The 9,853-nt window shown below is 44.7% G+C and overlaps 1 non-coding gene across 1 annotated transcript; it reads left to right on the forward strand.

Moving 5' to 3' along the window:
• The first annotated feature begins 6,092 nt into the window (after positions 1–6,092).
• TRNAY-GUA (transfer RNA tyrosine (anticodon GUA)) lies at positions 6,093–6,178 on the forward strand. Its single transcript is given in 2 exon segments — positions 6,093–6,129; positions 6,143–6,178. It is a non-coding gene; the product is annotated as a tRNA-Tyr (tRNA).
• Positions 6,179–9,853: the final 3,675 nt, after the last annotated feature.

Here is a 9,853-nt window from a genome sequence, read left to right on the forward strand (position 1 = left end):
AGCGTTGACTCACAAGAAATGGAAATATTTTCTAGAAAAAACTAATGTCTCATGCCCGGATCAGAAGCTGGCGATGCAAGGTCTATGGAAGGTGCGTGAAGAACTATCAACGGATAATGATGGGTTAGTGCTAAGAGGAAGAAGAATTGTGCTTCCGCAGTGTCTCTGGTCTCGAGTAGTTGACTTGGCTCATCAAGGGCATCAAGGTGCTGCGAAAACCAAAGCGAGGCTGCGTGCTAAAGTGTGGTTCCCTGGTATGGATAGGCACGTTGATGATATGGTGGGGAAGTGTCACTCTTGCATTATCACATCCATGGAACCTCCGAGTTGTCCAGTGACAACTGAACCGGCTACGTTGAAACCATGGGCAAAGGTGAGCATGGACTTTGGAAGCTTTCCGGATGGGAGGTTAACGGCCGTCCTGATCGATTCCTATACAAAATTTCCCGTGGTTGAATTGGTGGCGTCGACAGCCTTTGAAAACGTAAGACCCGTTCTGCAAAAGACGTTTGCGATGTTTGGTCTGCCTGATGAGATTCGAACAGACAATGGGCCCCCATTCCAGGGGCAAGAGTTTCGTGCGTATCTTGAGGGGTTGGCGATTCGTCATCGTAAAATAATGCCATACTGGCCCCAAGCCAATGGGGATGTCGAGAGGTTTATGCGGACTCTGAATAGGGCCCTTCGAATTGGCGTTGAACAAAAGGAGAACAGTGAACAGTGCTTGTATCAATTCTTGAGTGCTTATCGTCAAACACCCCATAGCACCACGGGGTGTGCACCCTCTGATCTCATGTTCAAGGTGGCTCCACGTGACTGCATTCCAGCAGGTACTAATTGGAAACCTCCTGTGCTAGATGTTAAGGCCACGCAAAGACGACGAGCGATCACTAATCAAAAGGCCAGTACAAAGCGGCGAGCCAAATATCGAGGGTTTCGAGAAGGAGATCGAGTGGTGGTGAGATGTCGGCGAGGAGGAGGAGAGTTTAGGACACCGTTTGAGCCTGAGGTGTGGGAGGTCATTGGAGTAAAAGGGTCGATGATAACTGCGGCCAGGGGACGACAGAGAGTGACTCGCAATGTGTCACATTTTCGGAGAGCTGGCCAAAGAGAATTGGTTGAAGAAGAAGAGTGTGAAATGTATGATAACGATGGTGGCTCCCTCATAACATCTGGAGAGAAGGAAAATGTGCCTGGGCCAACTATAACTATACACCCTCAGCCTGGTTGTGTTCCGGGACATGAAAATGTGCGCGCTAGAAATGCAAGATATGACTTACGTCCCAATCCTGCACCTAGTAGTCAACTAAAAGACTTTGTCTGCCAAGTTGGCTAGTCATCAATTGCATGTCATCGCCATTATTTGATGATGGAACACTGTTGGAGACTGATGAAGACAGTGTGAGAAGATGGGACACTGGTTGTCACAGAATTACATCATTTTGTTATTTGTTATTACTTTTGTTTTCCTTTAGTGTTTCTTCCTTAACGAGGGAGGGCCTGAAGGACTATGTTAAGTCATATGCATAAGTTATCTGTTAATCCGTCTCCATGTGGAGTGAAACATGGGGGGGATGTAGAGAGTAAGCGGAGAGCCATGCGGGCTCTCCTTGTTTGAGTAAACGTACTCTGCGTGTCCGGGAGGGGCACGGAGCAAGTATATAAATAAAGGAAGAGCTGCGGTGACGCAGTCTCGGGTGTGGCAGCAAACTTAACTGGTCTCCGTGTGTGCTCATTTATGTGCATCCGTGTAAATCTACACCACTCACGCTTGTCTTGTTTACATTCAATGCGTTACTGAGAATTTGTGTGATTGGGGCAAATCATTTCACCCACTCAAAGGGCAGCTGTACAATGTACACGGGCTGCTCGGGGAGTGTGTAAAATATTTCAGCATCAACCACCTTTACACACAGCCGTGTACTTTGACAATAAATCATGCAGTATGTAAATCAATGTACACGACGATTGTTGCATAATACAGTGAGGGTTACAATGTGTAGGAGTCACTTGTCCTTCATAGCTCATTGTGCTATATTACAAGAATTACAGTTTATTAACTGTAAGGAACACAAGCATTGAGAAAGCCAATAGGTCTCACCTGTGTGAGATCTACTGGTTTTGCCAATGTTTTAGCCATGTTGCAAAATGGTTGAAAGTAAAGAAAAAAGTTGTACGACACAGCCAGCATTAATTACGTCATATCACTTTTATTTTACATTCAGCCATGCTTCACTGACACCCGTGCAGCTGTACTATATAACTAAAATAAATTCACAAAACCAATAGATCCCACATTGGAAAGATCTATTACCGTGGCAAATGCTTGTTTGGCATCTGGAGCCATTGTGCTGCTAGAGCAGGAGTTTTAACAAGAATTATTAATGAATATTCATGTATACTGAGTATTGAGATTGCATAGAAATTGGAATAACGTAGGGGAAATAATGCACGCATTTGAAATGTGCCCACGAGAAGTATTTGCCAATGTACACGAAATGTAATACTAATGCTATATTAAAAATGAAATATTGAGCATATGTTTTATAAATGTAGTAATACATCACATTTTGAGTTATATATTAAGTGTTAGCTTTATTAATTGAAAGGTTTAACTTAGCGCAGGTCTTGGCCTAGTCGCCCGGCCTCATGTTGAACTGCATTTTTTAACGCGTTTAATAAACTGTTTGCTTGAAGGGATTAAACTGTATTTTTCCACTGGATGAAGTAATGTGCTTGTGACTACATTCTTCTCATGAGAACTGCTTGCTAGAAAATGTTGTTCCTGTCTTTCGCTACATATTAGAATGATCATGTGCTAGACGGACTTTCTCAGGAGACAACAATAGAGACACTGACTGTGGTACGAAATGCAACAATATTGTTACCTGACGAGCCGGATGATGAGGACATCGCAAGCTGGACCAATCCTTGACATGTGAACTGTGAAATACTAGAAATCACTAACTGAATGTTTTAACTTTATTGGACAAAGTGCTAACATGTGATCTCTTGACCAATAGGGTTTTGGGAGATAGTTTTACAGACTTTGATATATCCGCACTGCACAGAGGAGAGACAGGTTCTTTTGCCCCACTCCTCGCTAGCCGAAAGGACAGTACTTTATTTTTGTGTCTTGAAAAGAGACTTGGCTTAACTTTAATGCTAAAGACTTTGCCCTTACTGAACTTTGCCTGATGCCTTGCTGACCGAGCTGATGTCCTGACGACGAAGACTGACTCTGCTTGCTGATCCATACTGAGGATAGGTAATATCTTAGAATGTCGACTGTATTGTCTATTTGCTTTTCTTTCTAGGTACCAAGCGCTATATTTTGACAGAGCAATAGCTGGATGGTTTTCTAAATTTGTGTTGAATAAATTGTTTTGCAATGAGCCCAACATGCTGATGCTAATCTGATGTTAGTTGAGGAATTCACTAATGAGACCTTCTATTTGAATTAATAATTAAAGTCTTTACCTTGCTGAAACTAGATGTATAAGATAACCGTTGCACAGATATTCTTATTATTAATTTGCACTGTGATATCAGAGTGTGTAGTAGTGCATGCTTTGATTAGATTGAGGTTTTTCCGCAGTCGGATCGCCAGTCTTGTTTCTGTACGTTTATCATTTGATTCTGAGATTGACGCACGTGACACTAGCATTGTTAATATAGGGAAATAAACATTCTAACATTTAAAGGTGTGGTTATTCATGACTGAAAGGTCATGGTGCGTCAATTACTGACTCCTATTGATTCCTAATATTATTCATCATTGATGGTAAATGTCTATTGATTATTGATTTGTGATGGGATTGGGCATATACGGTGGGAACATCTCAAACGTTGGTCAAAAGGTTCATCAACCTCGTCGCGTCCCCTTGTAAGTTTACTTATTAAGGTTCAGACGCGCTGTCAGTGCTGGTGCCATGAAAGAGCTGCCAACCATCGCCAGGCCCTGCTCAGACTGCAATTCAGGTCATCATTCACACTGCTGTCAGGAAACCAGGTAACAAGTTATAAAAACACGGCTGAGTGATTTCAGCTAAAAAAAGTTTGCTCCTTAAGTGCATTTTTCAGTCCCCCCTGGGCTGGGATTACATACATTGCACCAATGGTAGAGCAGTGTTGAACCAACGCTTCTGCATTTCCGGGATGCATATGTTACACTTGTACTGATGCGGTTTTGTGATGACATTTGAAGCACATCAACGTGCTAAATAAAAAGACATTTGCGCTGACTAACCAGGATAAAGGCGTTAAATGACAGGGCCCAAATGCTGTAGCATCAGTGCAGGGTATATAATGTAGCGCCTGGGGTCTAGCTTCTGTGCCCCAACCATAATCTCCCTTCTGGTGATGCGCGTCACGAGCTACACTTTATGTGGAAGCGCGAGGGCACCCTGAAGACGTCAAAGACACGCAAGCATCCCTGGGACTGACACTGTGCTCGAGAGCGCCTAGCAGCAGAGTTTCTAGGTGCTTCCAGGGGTGAGATGATGGCTGTCAGGCCTTTGCTGGGAGACAGGGGTGGTCTCGCCTACCGGGGGACGAGGAGTTTTCGCAACAGATGCTTGTCTCAGAGAGGTGGGGTGGGCTGGGGCAGAGTCAGTCATGGGCGGCCTCCAAGTTGGCTCACTAGTAGTACCTGAGCATGACTTGCAGGTCACATACTTAAATCCAAACCGAGTGCGCTCAACGCTTTTTCCTCACAAGGTATATAAAGGGGCTGATATGTATGCTTGTTATTTACGGTGCTATGAACGTGGCATATGGAACTGGCAAACACTTTAGAAATCAGGTCACTTTACTTTCCTTTTGTAGCACAAGAGCACAGAACCGGATGAGCAGCTCCTCACGTGCACTGTGGCTGGCCAGGGATGGACACTTTACAGAACCAGTGCTGAGCCTCTTAAGCAGAGCTGGATCTGTTCAAGTCTGTGCAAACCCTGGGCCTGCTCACAGCCTGGCAAGCTGCAGACAATGTTGGGTGCAGCCTTAAATGTGAAATCGTTCCAAGTTGCCACTGTTTGTAGTGAGTTTAACAGACACTGTCTCTGGCTTCCTTCCTGCACGAGGCCAGGTAGGAAGCAGTATCACTCCCCCCATCCTGTGTGTTAGAGAATGGTTTCCATTGCAATGGGAGGCGGGGCCGTCCATGCCAGGTTTTCAAGGTGACCTCTGACGAGCTTAATATGTAACTGTTGTTCATTTGTGGCATTCATATATATCTTGTGGATATCCTGCAAATCCGGCATGGATCCGACTCTACTGGACTTATGTTGGGCACCCTTGCACTAGAGCAATGGTTTTTATATAAAACTGGTAAGTGTTAATGTTGTCATTGTTCATGCCCCCACCAATAGCAGGGGCATGACCTTGGACAACATGCTGCATCTTCACCCCACACTCCCTATCATTCTTACCCTGAGTGCCAAGCTTTCCAAAGTTTAAGAATCTACACAACTTTCAGCATTCCAGCTGAGTTCATTGGCCGACATACTTGTTGTGATGATTTTGCCATTTTATTTCCTGAGCTGTACTTTTCTCAAGAAAGTTAGTTCCTGTTATTTTTAATAAACCATTGAGAATGCTGAGAAATCACTTTGTGCGTCTGCGACAAGACACATTTATTTTATTGAATTCTAAGTAAAGGTAATCAAGATGGAAAGACAATGGCTGTATGACTGACTTCAACAGAAAGCCCTCCCCCATGCTTGCTGCTGAAATATTGAGCTATTAGAAAAGCACTGAAAATGTGCATTGCTAAAGCGGCATGTGTTTTCCAGAGTACGCAAATGAAGAGGAAAAGCACGCCTTGCCAATTAAAATGGCGAGTCACCCTTTGTAGTTATTGTGCGATGAGTTTCCAAAAAGTACTCAGGTGGTAGATGAAATGATGCTGATTGTAGGTTTGTACTGCTGGAGAATGAGATAGGCATCTGAAAATAAACAGCATGCATCCTGAAGACACAGCTTGATATGTGACCTCGGTCTTTAAATGCCCAGCACACATACACATGGTCACCATGGGCCCCACTGCTGGCAGGTACATAACCTGAAGGCTGCAGTCACATGATGCTTCCGTCCCTTCGATAGCTCAGTTGGTAGAGCGGAGGACTGTAGTGGTGAAGCTGATATCCTTAGGTCGCTGGTTCAAATCCGGCTCGAAGGACTTTTTCTTATTTGCGCTTCATATTTCATTTCACATTCTGAAATTAAAATACGCCATGTTTTGAAGCAACGACACTAGAGCTTGACAATTCTTTTTGTGTCCCACATTTTTATCAGATGGCACCAAGAAGTGAATTTAGCCAGAGCACAAATGGATGGAGGTGCAGCCGCTGATCCCAGTGACTGTCAGAGAGAGAAAAGGAGGAGTCTGTGCAGAGGAAGCTGTAAATCAGTGATACACAGAGACCGGCTCCTTCCTGGCACAGGCGGGGTCACCAGTGGCATTTCTGGGGGTGCAGCGCCCCCAGCAGGGGGACAGGTAGAACAATCAGTAGGAGGTCAGGTACCAGAGAGTCATCAGTTCCTCGTTAGTATGGTAGTCAGTATACCCGCCTGTCACGCGGGAGACCGGGGTTCAATTCCCCGACGCGGAGAAGAAACATTTTTTCCTTTTAGGACGACCTATGTTTTTTAGCATTAAATTCAATTTTTAACAATGAAATTACAACGTTCTGGAACAACTAAGAGACAGATGTACAAAACAAACGAGGAACTTTAACCCCCAATTAATTTGTACTGACACGTGGAAAAGTTTAATGGGAAGAGAGTGGAAACAACAGGATATTTTAAGATTTAAAGAACCGGCAGAAGTCGCCTGCATCAGAGCTTGGCCTGCACGGACACAACGTCTTTTGTTTCACTTTAAACTTTATTTTACGCTGAAACTAAGGGAGACTGCGAAATTTCCTAGCTATCGTGAAGGAAAGTTTCAATTCTATTAAGGACACGGAGGCGAGGATTCTTCATATCTTTCTTCACTTTTTATTCAAACAGCAAGTTCAAAGTTAAACAAAAGAAACAAAAAACGGCAATGAGCTCCAGGAGACTGCCACCATGGAAACCATCGTCCAATGAGGGTCCAGTGTTGCCGGCAGTATATATATCCACGAGCCTGTCAATCTTCCTCGACTTCGCTGCGAAAGGAATTGTAGATGTCTCAAGAGGCCGTTGTCTCTGATCCTATGGGTAGATATGAGAGGTTAAAGTATACTGACCAATGATGATAAATATCGAGCAACAAATAGCCCGTATGTCCATAAGATCTTAGCTATTGCAGAAAGAATACAAGTCAAGAACTAATGCAGAAAAATCTAACTATTAAACTCGTTAAAGAAAGCATACAATTAAGTATCTATGTAAAAAAAATATATATATATATATATACCACCTCAGTACGAGGAGACGTGAAGTTCGGGTGGGAAAAACACGTGTCCAGTGTTGGGTGGGATAATACTCGCCTCCGTGTCCTTAATACAATTGAAACTTTCCTTCACGATAGCTAGGAAATTTCGCATTCTATGTCAGGACCGGGGGCCAGGATTATGCAAGTTCAAAGCTTACTTACCACTAGAGAGGCTGCATCGTGTATCGGTTTAAAATAAAACTTTTTAAAAGTAGATTCTGAAGACCAATCTGCTACACTCATAATATCTTCCAGTCGACCCCCAAGTTGGATGGCTTTTGAGGCCATGGCACACCGAGTGGAGTGTGCACCGAACACCTGTACGTTGACACCTGCTTCCGCTAAAATCCATCTAACCCACCTGGCGATGGAGGAGGATGAGACTGCCTTAAAAGGCTTCTTTAATGAGATTAGAAGTTGATTCTCCCCCGGAGGTCTAAGTTCCATTGTTACGTCCTCGTAGGTTTTGAGGCAACGTAATACACATAACTTAGGAACGCTAGGGAAAGCGGGGTAAGATACCGACCTTCAAGAGTCAAAACGGGGAGCACCCTGTCTTCCATTCCAGCATTTGTGACCCCAAGGCATCATGGTAAATGCAGTCATTAGCACGAATTTTAATAGAGTTTTGAAAGTTTTTCACCATAAGTTGGTGCAGCAAGTGCCGTATCTTCGGACACGTGTTTCTGGCTATTTGGCCGTCATCAGCGAAGAGCAACGTGTAGCTGGCGGGGTTGCTTGAAATGCCGCCTTGAAGGTATTCACAGGTTTAAGTACCACTCAAGAAGGCGCACAGGTGCTTCACTCGAGCTCGGCAGCTCAGAGGCTCACGGGAGCCTTAATTACAACAGTCAAAACAGGGAGCACCCTGTCTTCCATTCCAGCATTTGTGACCCCAAGGCATCATGGTAAATGCAGTCATTAGCATGAATTTTAATAGAGTTTTGAAAGTTTTTCACCATAAGTTGGTGCGGCAAGTGCTGTATTTTCGGACATGTGTTTCTGGCTATTTGGCCGTCATCAGCGAAGAGCAACGTGTAGCTGGCGGGGTTGCTTGAAATGCCGCCTTGAAGGTATTCACAGGTTTAAGTACCACTCAAGAAGGCGCACAGGTGCTTCACCCGAGCTCGTCAGCTCAGAGGCTCACGGGAGCCTTAATTACAACAGTCAAAACGGGGAGCACCCTGTATTCCATTCCAGCATTTGTGACCCCAAGGCATCATGGTAAATGTAGTCATTAGCACGAATTTTAATAGAGTTTTGAAAGTTTTTCACCATAAGTTGGTGCAGCAACCTTGTATTATTTTTAGTTCTCCTAGAGATCGTAAAAGTTACTCCTTCTGGAGAAAAAACTCTAGCAGAGATATCTAAAGCCCGTATATCCGATACCCTTTTACATGAAATGAGGCATAAAAGAATGTCCAGTTTTGCTGACAACTCTTTCCTAGACAGGTATTGATTATCCTGCCACGAGGATAATAAATTAAGAACTAGATTGACATCCCAGAGCTCTGAATATCTAGGTTGCGGAGGCCTAGAAAGTCTAATACCTTTAAGGAGTTTACATATCCAAGGATGTTCCCCGATCGGTTGATTATCAAGAGGATGATGACCTGCTGAGATGGCTGATCTAAAAGAGTTTATCGTACAGTAAGCCAAACCTGACTCCGCTAGTTCTGCAAGAAAATTAATGATGTCGGTAACGCGGGCCCCCATGGGATCGAAATGTTTGTCCATACACCAGCGAGACCACCTATTCCATGCGGACCTATACCGCTTACCTGTCCCAGGTGCCCAGGCTTGTGCAATGAACTTCCTAGCTTCTTGTGAAAGTCGGCAATCTTGCCAGCGATGCCTGAAATCGTCCACGCCACCAGAGATAAGTGGCCTTGGAGAACCAGGGGATGGAATACACCTGCTGGATCTCGTAGAATTGAGGGGAAGAACGGAATGCGGATTGGAGCTTCGCATGAGAGCTCCAGAAGAGTTGGAAACCACGCCTGGGATCTCCAAAGCGGGGTTATCAGAACCACTGTCGGTCTCTGGCGGCGAACCTGAGCCGAAACCCTCGGGATAAGGAGAAACGGGGGGAATGCGCATCCCAGATGCGGTTCCCAGTTTTGGAGAAATGCATCCACTGCTGAGGCTTCCGGATCCGGGCGCCAGCTGAAATACAGAGGCAAGTGGGCATTCCATCTGGATGCGAACAGGTCCACTGAGCAAGGACCCCATCGATTCATTATTGACTGAAAAATCAAGTGGTCTAGTTGCCAATCGCTGGAGTCCGTTAGGAAACGGGAACTCCAATCCACTACAACGTTCTGATCCCCCGGGAGATACTCCGCCGTGACAGATATCTGATGTTGAAGGCAAAAGTGCCAAAAATCTTTCGCTAGATCCGCTAGAGCCTTCGAACGTGTCCCCCCCAGGCGG

Source organism: Pleurodeles waltl, chromosome 4_2 (assembly GCF_031143425.1).
Source record: "Pleurodeles waltl isolate 20211129_DDA chromosome 4_2, aPleWal1.hap1.20221129, whole genome shotgun sequence".
Lineage (NCBI taxonomy): Eukaryota > Metazoa > Chordata > Amphibia > Caudata > Salamandridae > Pleurodeles > Pleurodeles waltl.